Consider the following 17,270-nt stretch of genomic DNA (forward strand, 5'->3'; position numbering starts at 1 on the left):
CAGTGATTAATTGAGACGCCGAATTCGCTTCTGGCATCGAGCACGAATGAAACCCAACAGGAGGCATCCATGATGGCAGAGCCGCGCACGGGATTGCGGTCCAGAGTTGGCGGGGACTTTAACATAGTGTCGATGGTGTTAGATGAGGCGCTCGCGCTGTTGGTTCGCAATTATCAGTATGAGAAGAGTTACTAGAAAACAGCTATGTGAAGATTTTCTGACCCATCAAGTAAACAAAACCTGTGTGTGTCTAACGATAACCTGGATTTTATAGGTACTTACGGATATTGGTATTATCCCCCGTGCTCTGAGAAACCTGGAATCCAGATTCCTGAAATCCACTAAAGCCTTTTATGTTGTTTAGCTGTAGATGTATCTTGTATGTAAAGGACATTTTAAAGGAACTGTTTAACTTAAATGTGAAGCACCGGCTGTCAGACATTTGCTTAGCATAAGATAAAAGCAGGAATCTAAAATAACTTTTCCAACCAAATGATGCTGATCTGTACTACTGTGTATTATTTCTACCCTTCACTTGTAAATCTCTAGAGATGTTGGTACATTTAGACTCCCTGTGTTTATACTTCTTGACCTAAGCAAAGTTAACACTCTCAGTTTACAGATATGAAGCGTCAAGCTTTTCAAATCTCTGCGAGAAAACGGGCACATTCTTCAAAATGTCAAACTATTCCTTTAAGACGTCTCTGATTGGATGATTATCAAAAGTGTTGGGTGGCCCACTGTATGTTCTCCATCTGTAGTGGATGACAGCATGTTAGACAGCTCATTACTGAAGCAGTTGGAGATGTCACTCTTACTAGGCACAGTATGGAACATCCACGGCTTTAAGCCTCAGCTTGTCATGAAAATTAACAGTAACACATTGGACTCTTATCATCTTGCCTTGAGTCCGGCGCCGGCTCGTTTCCCGGATTGCGCGGCACGTGGAAGTAAGTGTAAATACGTACATCAGTCGAGCTTACGCGGACGCAGCTGCAATTGAGCCTCATTGTCCTCGGAAAAAAGGAGGAAAAAGCCAGCTTTTTATAAACTCAGCAGACAGGCATGTTGTCACACAGACGAAAACACATTTGGAGTTTATTAGATTCATCTGCAGGAGATGAAATCATCCAGAACAGTTGAATGATTATGTGTATCACTTTATAAATGGTTTTTAGTAACGACTGATGCACCACACTATGACAAATACTCCAAACAATCCAAAGGAATCCTTTTAATTTTCCTGTTTTATTTCTTTACAGTGAGTGTTTTTCTCCAAATGCACAGAGTACACGCTTGATATTTGCCAAACTTAGCTTTTCCTCCTCATATGCAAAGCTGACGTACTTTGTATTCTGCAGATTTTAAAATGTGCATTATTTACATCAGATGTGATTATGCGTCCGCAATGGATTTCAGTGCTTCTTGGCACATCACTACGTATCAGTAGAATAACATGAAAGCCAGCCACCGCAAAATGTACAGCAGCCGTCCCGCTGCTTGCGTGTATGTGTCCTAATGAGATGCAAACAAAACATAAGACCACTCATCAAAGCACCGTTCAGTGAACTCATGCTCAAAATATCCACATGGTGACGTAAAATTATAGGATTTTGTACAGCATCGAGGGTTGTTTTGTTTGAGGAAGTTGGAGCTAACCTATAACACAGAGTGGTGCAGTGGTTAGCACTGTCATCTCACAGCAATGAGATGACAGGTTTGAATCCACCAGCTTGTTGGGGTTTTTCTGTGAGTTTACTTTACTCTGGCCTTCCTCTCCCTCTACAGTTAGAAGACACGTTCATAGTTATGTTGTGATTCTAAATTAGTCATCTAGATTGTCAACCTAGGCTAGCTTTTAAGAAACTTAAATGTGCTTAACTAGAAGTACAAAGCAGAATAAAATGGAAGGGCTCAATGAAAGTACAAATACCTTAAAAAATCAACTGATTTTAAAACTGCTCTCGCATTAGTGTGCACTTTGTACCAGTGTAAAAACACAAGCAAACAAAGAAGCCTTAAGTTTGGAGTTATTATGTGATGTATGTAATGAGTAAATGTGGGGTGTTTTTTCTTCTTTTAAATGAGGCTTTAAATTTGTATCTGTAGTTATAAATGTTAACACGCTAGTAAGAACATTCCAACCCAGTGGAGAGCTCTGTGATAAACAGATCGTTCTGTTCCAGGAGTGGTTCATCGAATTAAACGCAGACAAAAAGGATCTTTTCAGTTTGTCTTTTACAGCAAGGCCGTTTTCAGCTACTGTCACTGTGCAAGTTTATCATGTTACACCTGCATTTATTAATCACCGAAAAGACTCTTTCCTGGTGAAGTCAGCAGAACTGAAAGGGAATTTCATGCAAAAAAAACTAACCCACCCAGCCCGAAACCCCGGGATTTCACACATATACTACCCCTCTCACAGAACAGAGCTGACCCTAACCAAAGCAGAAAGACAAGTGGGGGGCCCCAGTGCAAAACTGATGAAGAGGACAAGCACATCAGATGCCGCACAGGTCTTCAGGAGGAAGTTTCATTAAATAGCAGTGCTGTTGTATGATATCTTGTCTTGTTTGGTGTTGTGTTTGGTTTAGCTCACACAATGTGTTTGTAGAACACAGGAGTGGTGTTCGCTAAAAATGGACCACTGAAACAATCGTAAACAACTAATGACATGTAATTCTGTGAATTCAGTGTCTTTTGCATTTCTGATGAATTCCATGTCATATCAGATCAAATACAAAAGGAAGGTCAGCTAAAAGGTAACCCTGAACTTTAGATTTCACTATACCTTGTCAAAAAGGGGCACCCAGATTCTTTAAAGTCACCGAGAACCATGTGACGCTTTGGTTTAAAAGGAAAGATGAATTGCACCGACTAAGGAATTATAAGGTTTTCACACCATAGCAGCCGCACGCATAAACACCCACGTGGTTAGATTTGTGAAAGAGCTGTGATTGAAGCTGGGGCTAAATTAAGAGGAAAGACAGATTAGAAGCTTAACGGAAATCAAGCCAAGGCTGTTGCTCTCATTTGGATGTTGGAAATTAGACCGAATAGTGAATAAATCTAGGTGCTTTACTTTCGAGAGCACCGTTCCCACCAGTTATGCAAATTAGCCTTCAAAATGCACACAATAATCGAATGATGTGGCGCTTTGTTTGGAGCTTTGAGCGTGCTTATTTTATAGGTTTAACAGGGACGAGAGCGGCGCCTCCTCGTTTTGCGGCTTCTTCGTGGCTGTCGTAAAATCGTAGAGCTACAATGAAACGGGGTGTGATCCTCCACTTGGTGTTTCCTTCCTTCTAGCATGGGTCTGGGCCTTATAAAGGCCTGTGTGGTGTGCCACAGACACGCCGCCTTTCTGCTGTGTGGAGAAATGTGTTCAATCACCATGGCTACTGGACAGACCCCTGCTGTGGTTATTAGGATTTCTCTGTCTGCTCGCACAGGTTAACCACTCACTGTCTGTGTTACGGATGCGAATGTGAGTGAGTGTGTTCAGGAGGGTTACAGGTCAAGAGGTGATTTAATATTATAATTATAGAACCAGAGTGGTGGGTTTTTTTAAAAGCAGGATCTCACCTAGAATGGATCAGCTCGGACCGCGCTGCCTCTCAACAGTATGTGAGAAGGGGGAACATGAGAAAGCTTTAAGCTGTATTGATTCAGCCGACTACTCTCGGAGTGAGTACCAGAGGATCTGAAGACAGAATTATCCATGCACCATTTCCTCCCCTGCTCCTGTGTGGAAAATTCTGCAGTTCCAGCTTTGTCGTAGCCTACATACAGCAGAAACACACACACTCAGGGCCCCATAAACATTGTGCTTAGGGACACACACAGCAAGAGAGAGAGACACACACACAGCGTTGAGGTTTGATGTTGCAGAATAATAGTTGTTTGATTTATTTATAGTCATTCCCTTCCATCTGAATGGCTCTGCATATTTTTTTGTTAAATTAATCTTAAAATAGGACAAGCAGACGGATTAAAAAAAACCCTGCAGAAGCACGCTGCTGTAATGCTGTAAAATTTAGGATTTTCTCTATAGGCTGCTACATCATTTTTCCCATATTAAGTTATGCCGTAATGTGGGTTATTATAGCGGTCTCTGAGCCTACATAAAGTGCGCTGAGGTCTTTATAAACACTAATAACACGCACTTGGGTGCTCCAGTTTCACTCTGAGTCCATATGAAGAGATTATGGGAAGCCATAAAACTGTGGAGGATAAGTCCCACCAATGAAATCTGAATTTCTGAGACACGGGGCATTGTCTGCATATGCCTCTTTGCCCTGAGTATCCTCCTCCTCTACTCCCCACCCGGTTTCTCCTGAATAATGCACGATGGACACCCCCTCCCGCGCTTCCTCCCTTCAGCCCCCTCCTCCGCGCCGGCCCTGTGTCCAATAGCCGACGCTCATTTTATCAAGCTATCTCCTCTGAGCCAATCCCAGTCCACTCAGTGATCCCTGTAAACCGGATGCCCTCCCTTCTGCCCCTCAAACAGACGTAATCTGTGGATCAGAGAGGCAGGCGCCCAGTCAGTGCGTGGACTTGGTGTCGGATGAAGAAGATGGGAGTAAGAATAAAAATTAAAAATTAAAAATTAAAAAAAGAAAAGAAATACTCCCCGCTGCAGAATCAGAAGAAACTGCGATCAGCGCCCCCGCGACAGGAGAATGAGTCCTGCTGCTTCACCAGCAGGGTGAATGGAAATCTTGTGAGTATGCCATCATGTCAAATGCATAACCTAAAACGGGGATGTGGTGTTTTTTTGGTTAATCCGGTGCAGTCGGCGCAAAACCGGCGGTTTAGTTAAAAAGAAATGATGCATCTTTTTTATATATGTGCGTTTTTGTAATAAAGTATGAATGAGCTGATTAATACGTGGCTGGATGTTAAACTCTGTGGCGGTGTGTGATGTACTCCGGGTTGTCGCTCGGTACTATCGAGGCGGCTTTAGCTCTCAATGCCACTCATTTCTTCTTCTGGGCATCCGTGTGACTAAAGGAAGAGAAGGGGAAAAGGGCGATTTCCGATTGCTTTGGCAAGTATGAATCCTTTTAAAGCGCACTTCAGTTAAAAAAAACGCTCTCGCAGACGCGTCGATTGCACACAGTGGGCAGACAAACGCTGCCCTCCCTTCTCGGAAAGTTTTAACGGTGTGTTTAAAAGAGCTCAAAAGAATCACGCCGAGAGGCTTCAGTGCAGCATAACTTTGACTGCTTTCACTCAGCAGACAGTCTTTCGTTCACACTGAGGCCTGAAAGTCGGCTGATAAATGGTGTCTATTATTTTTCCCAGCCGAACAATGCGTACCGGCTTTGTTTGGACCATCTGTCATTGTATCGACATTACAGCCAGCCCCCCTGCCCCACAAAGAATCCTGAGTGGGAGACACCTGAAGCGCAGACAGCAGACGGCGGTCGTTCAGAGCCGCCACCCGTCTCTCGCCAAGCCGTGACTCATGGTGTGGTCCGTCTGAGTGGATGGGTGCGTAACGCGGCCACAAAATAAACAGGCGCTGGAACAAAGTGTTGCAACTGAAACATGATTTGTTTTTGGGGAAGGGATTCCACATCATGCACGCGTGTCTGCTGATGTGTGGTTTATCCTCAGATGTACGCTGGGACTGGAATAGTGCAAGTAGAGAAAAGCGTTTGCTGTATTTGCGCATCCTGAATTCTCGGAAACAGCTTGTTGCGCATCTGACTTCCTCCCGGAATTTTTGGGCCTTCGGCACATGGCGAAAAAAACAAAACAGCCAGACTGCCATTTTCAGGGTGGGCACACACACACACACAGATACAAATAAACACACTCCATCACAAGCACTGCACACTCAGTTTGGGGCATAGAGGCCTGATAAGCAGCACAGCTTTGACCCTCCAGTTAGTTGAATGCAGCTGAGGCCAGGAGACTTCAGAAACTGCACTGCTTAGCTTATAGACACGTGGTACCAAGCACTAATATGCCTTAAGGTTAATGAGGCAGTCTCCATAAATTCTTTTGCCATCTGGATATAGTAGGTCTAGACGCTTAGTGCAGCACTACATTTTACCCACTATAGATTACTCACAGAGTGATTTGATGAAAAAAAAATCAATGGAATTGAAGAAAAAACATTTACCTACTGCCGAGAGCCATTTAACTGCGTGTACTTTAATTTCTTTTACATAAATTAGTGGGAAAATCTGTCTCAGTAAGCCGTGTGGTGGAAGAACACTCCTGATAGGCACTGATGTGATCAGCTGTGATGGCCTGCTTCCATCCCTGTCAGGACTGAGTTACATTTAATTCACTTTAGCCGTGTCCCCTGTGAAGTAGAAAAAGCTGCTCCCTCACATTACAGAGCAACCAATGTCCGGGTGCATAGCTGTTTAATTCGGTTTCAGAGAGTTATCGGGGTGGGATAAGTGAACGGAGCAAAGCCAGCGTCTTCCTGCCGCTGTAATGTGGACGCAGGGGCGGTTTTGATGTTGGCTTATCTTATCTCCTGCTTGGATCTATGATCATCATTCCTGCATAGCTCATTATCACATATGATGAGTTTCATCAGCTGCACCCTGCAATTATGTTGAGAAGCAACCTGCTATCACAGCGGAGAGGCTCTCAGCCACAGATCACTGTTGTTCCTCCATTACACGGCATCTATTTCTCAACAGAGTCCGCAGAACAGTTCCAATTAAACATTATTGTTGCTTTAGTTTGTCTCTGTCGGTGGAAATGCAGCGATGGCACAGGGGATCATCATCAGCAACAGCAGCTGGGGTTCGCCGATTCGTTCATTCTGGCTCAAATTCAACTCCTGGATGACGAAAGTGTTGAGGATAGCACAGCTCAGTTCAGCTGCACTCATTCAGCACGACTGCCTTTTTTTAAATAGCAAAAAACTAGTTACATCTTGTATATTTTTATAAATCCGTCTCTGTCTAAGGATCCAAAACAGCCAATACAATACAATCTCACAACTCCTGTGAAGAAACCTTGCGGTATGTCCATGCATCTCAGCTAAATGGAAGTTTAGGCCTGAATGCGTTCATATCAACAGGATCCTGTGTGTGTTTGTTCTTCCCCTGTGTGTGTGTCTGATTGGGTAATGGGTAAATGGAAAGGCTAGGTAATGGAGACCCCTGCACCCTGCCTTAGGCATTGTGACATACTGCGTGTCTAGATGAGTGTATGACCTCTAACCTCTTGTCTAGCCAACAGCTCAGGTCCGCTTGGGTCAAGCCAGGTGGCTTTCAAAAGCCTACTGGCCCGTTCACAAGCAGATGACATTTAAACTCTTTGCACGTCGGCTGATCAGCAGCAACATTAAAGCCACTTGCCATAACATTGTGAACGCCCACCTTGTCTTGCACCAATATTGCACCTCTTGATGGGTGGGCCTCCAGGATTGTTGGACCTTTGTCGTGTTTCTCAAGCTGTTCCTGAGGAGTTTTTGCCGCATTGTGGTGGACGCCGCTGCTATCAGGGAATACCCTCGCTGTGGTAGGTACACTTGATCTACGACCATATTCGGAGGGGTTTGAAATGCAGATCAACGCACATCTCAGAGGAACGAAACAGTCCAAAATAAGATCTACTTAATTCAGCCTTTTCCTTACTTCTTAAATTCAGCTCCCGAGAAATGGCCTTTCTCTCGCAGCAGCTCAAAATCCCAAATTAAGATCTTAAAATGCTTTTTTTCTTCTCTCTGCGCTGGCCGTTTGTTTATTTGAAATGACTAACCCAAGAAAAGAGTAAGAATCAATCACATATATATGATTGGACTGCACAATATCAGAAATCAGTCTCAGTGATCGAAATCGAGCCTTTGAGTCTCTGTGCATTTTATCTCCTGCTTTTCTTGCGTTTCTCCTGCTATTATCCAACTGGGCAGAATAATTGGTCTTAGCTTGATTTATTATTTTGCTCTTCTTATGGTTCTGAGAGGAGACAAAGACGAGAGGAGACAAAGAAAATGGTTGTCTGGCTTTGTGTTACAGGTAAATTTATAGAGTAGTAGTCGTGGGAAATGCTGATTATGGGGCTAAGAAAACAAGTTAAACATCTCTGGAATAATCAGATTTTCTCTCATGCCTACATATTTTTTTTCCCCCAAACAGCCTGATTCTTCTTCTGCTTTTATCTTAAAGGGTCAAAGTGTAGTTGACCAATAAAGATATGAGAAACAACAGATTTAAAAATCCAGACGCAGATCGGCTAATCTGCTCGTTTTTTCCACGTCGTGGTTGCGGTGTTTAATCTCAAACTACCGTAAGACACAAACTAGCCTTGAACCTGTCGCTGCTGAGAGAAACAGCCCGTCTCCATTCTGTCACTACATGCTCTCTATTGTATCTCTGCACAAGAAACTCCCCATTGGAAATTTTGGAATCTTTCCCATTGTTCCTAAAGGAAAGGGGGCTTTCATATGGAAGTGGGGAACGCCAGGAAATGACTGGCATTCTTTGTGGACAATTTGAAAATAAACTTGTGGGTCCTCACTTCTCTCTCAACAGCCAAGCACAAAACTAGAAATTAGAAGTGAGGGTCATGGTGTTAACAATTCCCTCTTTCTTGTGTTTGCTGCTGTAATTTGTCCCCAAATGTATATTTTCTTCTACTGGAGATGCGCCACCGCAGTTTCCGCTTTTTGTCGAGAGCTTTGCACTCTCTTCTCGACAGTTTCTTGAATGGACGCATTCTCTCTGTCTTTTTTTACTTTTCCTTTTCCTTCAGTATTTGTCCTTATTTTGCCTTATCTTCCCCCCGCCTGTCTTTAAACACAACCCCGCTGCTTGGGCTCTGCTTTATGAGGTGTGACAGTTAAAGTCTGGTTGCCGAGGCAGGCCGCGTGGACTGGAACGTAAAGCTTTGCATTCAGCCGGCTGCAGCCGGGTTTGTGGAGGACTTAAACTCACTTCACCCCTATACAGTACCTCGTATACAGGAACTGCCTTCATTATGCTGAGCTGGCATGAAAGTGCAGAACTGGAAGGAGGGGAGAGCGGGGAGAGGGAAAAAATAACACTTTAACCTCGGAGCTCGTAGTTGAACACATGCAGTTGCTACCTTTGAAGGGAAAAACTGAAAGAAGATTAAAAGCAGATGTTAATTGAATTAATTCATCACTTCAGCTGCACAAAGTTTAGCCTCTTTTTTTTTTCTTGTGTATTTTGGCTAAAAGTGTTCATAGCTCTCTCTCACTGCTTTGATTTAATACTAAACAGGCTTTCTCAGACGATCAGCCTCTCCACCCCACAGATTGACACTCACACCTTACCCTCCTCCTCAAACTCCTCTTGTTGTTTTTCCCACCGGGCCAGGGGTAGTTCCCAGGTATTTGACCAGTCTAGCGTAGCAGGGAGGCTGGTTGTTGTGTCCTCTGTGAGACAAAGGCAGCGTGCCTCAAGTATAGGGATGAAAGGAAACGGGGCTGTGCAGCCACTCATTTTTACAATGGGAAACCTCCTTAGCGAGGCTGTAGGGCAAATGACCACCTTCTCTCTTCCTTTTCTTTAACAAGCACCGAGGCTGAGAGCGTGTCTCTATCTTTTTTCTTTTTGTAGTAGGAGGAGCAGCGCCGCGTATATACCTATAGATGTGAGTTTGTGTGCGCGTGTAAAGGAGGAAGGGATATCCTTTGTCTCTGCGCAGAGTGCTTTTTGAGCTTTCGCTTCCTTACACCTGCTCAGCTGACAGATGGTGCTTCGCTGCTAAAAGATGAACCAGCAACCGAGGTTGAAATTGTTAAAAGATGGGTGGGGGAAATTTAAGGGAGATATCAGAAAAATAAATACGTATGCCATTTAAAAATGTTGCTGGATCCTCTCTTCAGTAAAAGGGGACACGGACATTGGGTGTTTTGCTTTCTTCAAAATTGAAGGAATTACCTTCAATTACCAGTAAGAAAAAAAAGAAAGAAATAAAAGCCACTTTTAAGATATTAAAAGCAACAAAATCTGTTCAACTTCACAGTGTTACATTTAAGGCTCGATAAGGGCTGTAGGACATTTTGGCGTCGGTGAGTCTAAAAACCTAAAAACATACAATATGATGTGAAAATGCCTTTAATTTTATGAGCAAATGATATATTTTTTCATTAAATCTTCTATATTAGTCCTCAGTGTAGTGTTGTCAGGAGGGGCGGGGGGTGGGAGCGGAAGCCGCAGGAGTCTTTTATGGCTCCAGGTCCAGAGACAACCTGTTCTCAGGCACTTCTCTCCTGGCACTTTTTTATGACATCATAAATTCCTCCATTTCCTCTGACCAGCCCTAGGTGGGTATAAAGGACGTACCTGGCCAGTAATTGTCTGTCTGGCCCTCTCATCTGTCGGATTCCTAATGCTGCTGGTGACCTCCTCCAGAGCCAGACTCTCAGACTGCCTCAGGATACAGAGATCTCTTAGATCTGCACCGTGGACCAATAAAAACTGTAGTTTAGTTTATTTGTTGAGTGATCGAAAAAAAAGAGTGAGAGAGAAGAAGAAACAAAAAAGCTTGTTTCTAGTTCATTTAGATTAGCAACGAGAGTCAGCCTGGCACCCACATTATGGAGGCCTCTCTGCGTGCATGTGCTCTTCAGACCGTCAACATCAACCCACTCCCACTCTCAGACCTGTTGATACCTTTTGTTTGTTGAAATCTGAGGACGAACAGCAGAAAAGAAGGGATTAGGGGAAGAAAGACAAAGTTTTTTTTTTCTTTCTTTTTTTTTGAGGGAAGGGGGCCCAGAAACACTCAGCGCTCACATTAATCTGACGCTCAGCTCGGCTGGCCTCAGGGAGGCTCGAACAATACACACACCAGCATGACAACATTCCTGGAGGTTAAAAAGGTCAGGGGTCACCCAGTGACCCCACCCTGCCAATCAGTTCCAGGGCACTAACTCGGGGCCTTTGTTTTTGCTTTATGTCTTTGCACTTGTTGAACAGACTCTGAGCCTTATGTTACAATGTGCCCTTTGCTCTCTAATAGACTGGATTGGCACGGAGCACTTTTACGTTTGTTAAGTCAGTTTTGGCTTAGATAATAATCATTTTTTTAAAAACAGGGAGGGGGCTGCGAAGAAGGAGAGCGTAGCAGTGTTTCATTGCTGCAGCTTCGGGGTTCAGAGGCTTAAATGCAAAACAGAACATGGAGAAAGAAAACACATTAGCCCGAGGCTGCAAAATGTGCACATTGACTTTAAAAAGCTTTGGCCAGGTTTGCTTGGCAGTATACTTTTTAATATTATGTCTGTAGCCTATGGCGCATACTATAACCCAGCCAGATGTTTGGCAAGCCCACATCTATATATGGGAGCAAAAGGAACCACGGCAAAGCAGCCAAGCTGTAATTATTGTCCATATTTTCAATTGATTTATGCCCATTTTATATAATCAGCCCACCCGGGTCACTTATTAGTCCAACATAGGCAACGTCGATGCTCAAAGTTGTATTTTTCCTTCCTCATGGAAAATCCAGCTTCGTTTTTTTTCTTCTTCTTCTTCTTCTTCTTCTTTTTTTTTGCAAACAGCACAGCAGACTTCAAATAAAGTCTGCGAGCCGTCATTAAAGTGGAGCGTATGCATGTGTAGGCATGGAGTGGCATGTGAGGCCCCTACGGGGAGACTGCAGGTCTGTTAGTCATTATGACTGAATGTACAGTATACACTGGAGTGGACACGCAGCTACATTAAAGCCTCACCCACGGCCACATTGGACCACCCCAGAGACACACCGCTGGCACTTCCTCTGCTCGCTTCCATCGCTCAGCCTCAAGGGAAGTGCGTTTAGGGATTTCCTGAGCAAACTCGGGGCAATTAATCGTGGGTTGATTAGGAAACTTTCTAGTGAAAATCCAATTAATTGTAAGAAAACATTGTACTCTTTTCCTTCTTTTTTTTGTGTTTGTTGTTCTGTGCATTGAAATAAACACCCTCCCGTGTTTTCTTGTCTTCTAGGTTTTCCCACCCGGCTCCGTGAAGATGATTTCAGTCAGGTATACTTCACCACAGCATTCAAATACTCAATTTCTTGCAAAAATATTCACAGTGCGTCACAGAAAGATGGCTATAAACCTCTTGAATTTTATCCTGCATGCCAAATCCGCTTATACAGTGGAGGAAGGAGACACCGCTCTCTATTAGTCTGCAGTTAGAAATGAAAGCCTATCTTGGCTGCAGCTGTGGAGGAGCTCCAAAGATGGGGACGTTTATTGTCAGGAACAAATAGAGGCCTTTTTATTTTGTCTAGCAGCTGACGCCTCTCCCCACCCACTCCTCCATAACCGCTTTTGTCAGTAATGTAGAGTGGCCTGCTCGGGCAAGAGCGAGCGACCATGAGAGTTTCAGAGTGGAAAGGGAAAAAAAGAAAAAGAAGTGGAGTTAGCTGTTGATAGGCTCGGGGAGGAAAGGCACGGCTGTTTGCCATATGGCGCAATTATCAGCTATTTGAAATGATTATCACTCTCCATCAATACAGTGTTTAAATGTATATATCTGTGTGTGTGTGTGTGTGTGTGTGTGTGTGTGTGTGTGTGTGTGTGTGTGTGTGTGTGTGTGTGATTTGATCTCTGGTTTGTGCCCCCGGTGTAATGTTGAGATTCTGTGACCTGCAGCTTGGCCCCCCATTTAAACTGGGATAGCTATGATCTACCCACCTCTAACCCCAATCCCTCCTCCCTCTGTCACCCCCTCCTTCCCTAACACACACAGACACACACACGCAAAGTCTACCAGCACAAAAGAAATATTCAGCTGTAGAGAGGGGGTCTCTCAGAGGGCGCGACATTGAACTGGGGGGGATTAAGTAGAAATGGCTGGCTGACATTGGGGTTGCCATGGCAAAGCCCCCTTTTTCTCCTCTCCCTTCGACCCTCCGCCTATTTTTCATTTTAGGTCTCATTGTGGGGGCGAGGTTAAGTTTGTTGTGTGGTGTGTGTGTGTGTGTTGGTGTGTGTTGTGTGTGTGTGTGTGTGTGTGTGTGTTGTGGTGTGGTGTGTGTGGTGTGGTTGTGAGACTGTGATGGAGTAGGGACGATCTAATTCGACATATGAATTTAGGCTCTTATCAGAAGCTGCCCTGCTTCACCCCGGGAGAAAAAGAGACCTCTGCTTCAGTCAGAAAGAAGAGAAACATCCGAACACGTGATTTTATTTATTTATTTTACAGACGGGCAGGTTACATATTTGTTACAGACCTGCTATCTGCTGAGTATCATTAAATATTATGGTGCATTTTATTTAGCAGTTAATGTATTCCTGTCATTTAAAAAATTTAAAATAAAAAATGACTTGAACATCTTTGCATGTACACAGAGGAAAGCATCCCACGGCAGAATGCAGAGGCAGTAATTCAAAGACGCGGCGTACGCACGGGACAAAAAAAACAAAAAACAAATTGTCTGTTTTATGACTGAATTACAGCTGCAGTAATATGGCGCATTACTCATCCGCTGCAGCCGGGGCGTTATCACGCTAGCCTCATGCTGGCCTCCCAGCAGCCCCAGCAGAGTAATGGATGCAGGTCGAGCTCGCGCGATGACATCAGCACCCTAAGCCGATGAAATGGGGCGATGAATGACCATAGATCAGCGTTTACCAACCTGACGTCAGCCCCTGCTCTGTGCAGCAGTGCACTGACACCGCCGGCAGTTGTTCCCTCAGATACTGGTCCGCTTCGGACAAAGGGAGCTCACAGCAGGACGTCAGTATTGTTCTCCGGACTCGGTGTCCATAAGACCTGTGCCAGGATTGAAGATGGTTAAGCAGAACTGCTCACAGGGTCTTTAAAGAGTAGAAATGCAAGCATATGCTTATTATATTTTAGTAGAATTCAGCCAAATTACAGAAATCCATTTTCTCCCCAGTGCCCAGATATTTGTCTCTGAGATTTTATTTTATGCTTCCACCACAAAAAGACTGAAGATGAATGGAAGCACTACTTTGTAGTGAAGAAATGGCTCTAATGAACACCGCTGACAGAATGATATGTGGGTTATTTATAGAAGCTGGGACTTTGTTTCTGGAAAGATGGTTTCGGTATGTAACGTTTTAAATGTTTTTTTTCTCAATGCTGTGATCAAGAAAAACAAAAAAAAGAAAACTGCATAAATCAAAGAGCTCAGACAGATCTCACAAAATCTACGCAAAAGAAGCCAAATTTATCCTCATGGCTACACACCACAGGAGGAAATGGAGAAAATGTTTGTCTGCGTGTGTGTTTTTCTTCTTTTTTCATGTGTGTGAAATCAGTCTTTAAAGAGAAGACAGTGGGATATCAGCGCTAACAACTTTTTCTTCATCTGTGTTTCAGATGCTGTTACGAGCAATTTTCATCTGAAGATGAAAGACTTCGTGTTCCTCTGATTAATGAGGTGGTAGTAAAGCTCTAAAGCAGAGCCTCTCAGCTTATGCTCGAGCTTAAGTATGCTTCGTGATGCTTTTGTGTGTGTGTGTGTGTGTGTGTGTGTGTGTGTGTGTGTGTGTGTGTGTGTGTGTGTGTGGGACATAACCAGAACTGTCATTGCCCTGAGGACAGCGGACTCATTCTGCCACTGTCTTGTGTCGTTATGTCCTCTCGTTACGCAACCTGACCTCTGTGGTTCTGAGCATCGTCCCCGTCCCCCTGTCCCATGCCTGTCTGACTGGCTCTCCTCCCTCCTCTTCCTCCACACCCTGCCTCCCGTGTCAGCTCGGCTCACGGTCACAGCTGCCGTCCTTCCTCGCCTTGCTTGCCTCGGTGAACATTCAACGCTGTCGGTGAGTTTGGTATGGACACAAAAAACCATCGACCGTTGACTGTGCCCCGTGGTTCGCTCCGACGACGTCAGGAACGAGCGAAGGAAGAAAAAAAAAAAAACGAACAAAGGGGCAAAGTGGCTGCATGCAAATCCGGTGACGAGAACAGACGCACACAGCCGCGCCGCACACAAAAGTGACACTCTGTTTCCACTGTACCCGAAGACCTAAGGTCACAATCAACATTCATTGCTGTCGCTGGGTTGGACTGTGTAGAAAAGCTCACTGAACAATGAGTGCAACTGTGGCCCAGATCTGCCTGACTCGCGTCTCAGCCAATCAGTCGGCCGGATGTGAGGCACTCTGATTATTTTATTTATATACTTCTTGTTTTTCACTTCTATTTTCTCCCTCCTTCCTCCCTCCCCGGTGCTGGGAGTCTTAAGGGGAAAGAGAAGGAGAGATAGAGACACAAATAGACTCCTGGCTGCTTGCTTGTCCTCATCCTCCTCTCCTCTAATTGATGGTTATGTGTGCAGCAAGGGGGAAGGAAGCGGAGTGAATGTGTAATCATTTGGAGTCTCTTCTCCTTTAGATGTTTCATCCCTCTCTTTTTTGTTTGTCTAATTATACACTGAGCTGAGTTAACTCTGCGTTAACTGTGCGCCTGTGCTGGCAAGAGAGACGGGCCGATGGAGAGGGAGGACAGGGAGAACAAAAACTCCAGAAAGCTTACAGCAGTAGATAAACGATTATCTAGTTTTCACTAGATTTTGCTCGATGTTTCCCCTCATGCAAACGTGCTGGGAGAAGGAAGGAAATTCTGGCTGTATAAAGTCGATTGTTTCCACCTTTCTCACCGAGGATGCCTCATTATCTGTGTTTGAGTTTCATGAGAGGTTTCCTGCCTGCCCCTGTTTGTTTGTGTGTGTGCGCGCTGGCTAAGATAGAGGACCTGTCTGGTGATCTCACGGTGCAATATGTCATTTTCCTTCTATGCTAAAGCCTGCTGTCTCATGGGGAGGAAAAAAAAAAGCAGTCTATAACCTTGTCTTCCTTCGCAGTCTGGGACCGGCCACACCGCTGCCATTTCTCATTGTAGCCGCCTGCAACGACTTCTGTAATTCAAGTAAGGTGAACCCAAAGCTCACACATGTGATGTATGGATGTAAGAATATGTTTGTGTCACTGATTTGTCAATTAAACTAATAAAGTTGAATCAGTTCATTAGGCTGATGTGATTATTTACTGTTCGGATTAACTCGTGTTTCACGTAAGAACGATCTTTGTCATCTGTGTCATTTAGTCACCAAGTCCCATGTCCGTGTACCCCCGCCTCCCAAGTCTCTGTATTGTTCATAGAAAAGCACTCTGTGCAGTGGTGCAGAAGAGTGGAGGTGATGTAATAGTGGCCTTGAGCGTGGCTTCGGACTGTCATTTGGGATGGATTCATGCGACAGGAGAAAACGCTCGGTTTGTTCAGCCTTGTTGGCGTCGCCAAAAGGTGCAGCTGATGGCAAGAGACGATAAATAAAAGTGTCATCACAGTTTTGTTGAAATTAAACTCGGAAAGTTATCCAAACCATAAAATGTATAAAGGGAACAGTGTGAAAGCCCACATCGTGTGAACCAGTGTGTAAGAAGCTGGGATGCTGAGAGACACGAGAAGAAACCTCGGGAACAGACTTGAGCTGGAAACAAATCCAAGTGTTATTGAAACGTTGTTTCACAGCACCTCAAAGTGACACTACCCCCATCTAGTGCTGAGCTGTACACACAGCCTCCCTCTGTAACAATGTGGAAATCATGTATCATTTATTTAGCATAGAGTAGCTGAGGGAAACTGACCAACCACAGCCGAGTATTTTGGTTAGCTTTAATTTTTAATTGATCTTGGGTTTTTTTTGTTTGTTTTTTACAGAAGTGCATTCCTTGTCATTAATCTTTAAAATTTTAAATTGCTTTGGAGCATTACAGAAAAAAACAACAACATTAGAGTGTTACAGTTAAATCATTTCCAACCCTGGCTTTGGTTTGGTGTAATTAAAAGTGCTACATAAATTGGGAATTATCAATTTGTTGAGATAAATAATTTCTACATCACATTAGTATTGAGAAATTAATAATGTGCTCGCACTGTAGTTTTTTTTCTTTGGACATCGGTTGCTTTTTCACTTCTGACCTTGTTCTATGAAGGATTCAAGCATAAAAAGGGCAGCGAACTCCAGGGATGAACCAGTGTTGTGTCGACAAATAACGGACAACTTGTTAAAGAACAAATGTTAAAAACGATCTTTACCCACTTTGTTATAAGCTGCTTTCTTTAAAAGACTCTATGATAATGATGATAGTAAGTAGGGATGGGTACCGGTGTCGGTTCTGACATAAACGGTAGTAACCAGACCGAAAAGCAGCGCACATTTCGGTGCTTTTTTTCTGTGCTTTTTCCCCCTGAGATGTCACTTTGGATTCCAGCCAATCATTTTACGTTTCCGGGGATAGTAGGCGGGCCCAGGTACGTACGTTCTTTTAGAGCAGAGCTACAGATTAAAAA

General features: G+C 44.0%; 1 long non-coding RNA gene across 1 annotated transcript; it reads left to right on the forward strand.

The window, feature by feature from the left end:
- The first annotated feature begins 4,482 nt into the window (after positions 1-4,482).
- On the forward strand, positions 4,483-15,943 carry LOC121814378. The gene is made up of 2 exons (XR_006054296.1): positions 4,483-11,977; positions 14,292-15,943. It is a non-coding gene; the product is annotated as an uncharacterized LOC121814378 (long non-coding RNA).
- The last annotated feature ends 1,327 nt before the right edge of the window (positions 15,944-17,270 follow it).

The sequence above is a fragment of the Haplochromis burtoni genome, unplaced genomic scaffold (genome assembly GCF_018398535.1).
Source record: "Haplochromis burtoni strain Fernald_Lab_line unplaced genomic scaffold, NCSU_Asbu1 Contig_41, whole genome shotgun sequence".
In the NCBI taxonomy this organism is placed as follows: domain Eukaryota; kingdom Metazoa; phylum Chordata; class Actinopteri; order Cichliformes; family Cichlidae; genus Haplochromis; species Haplochromis burtoni.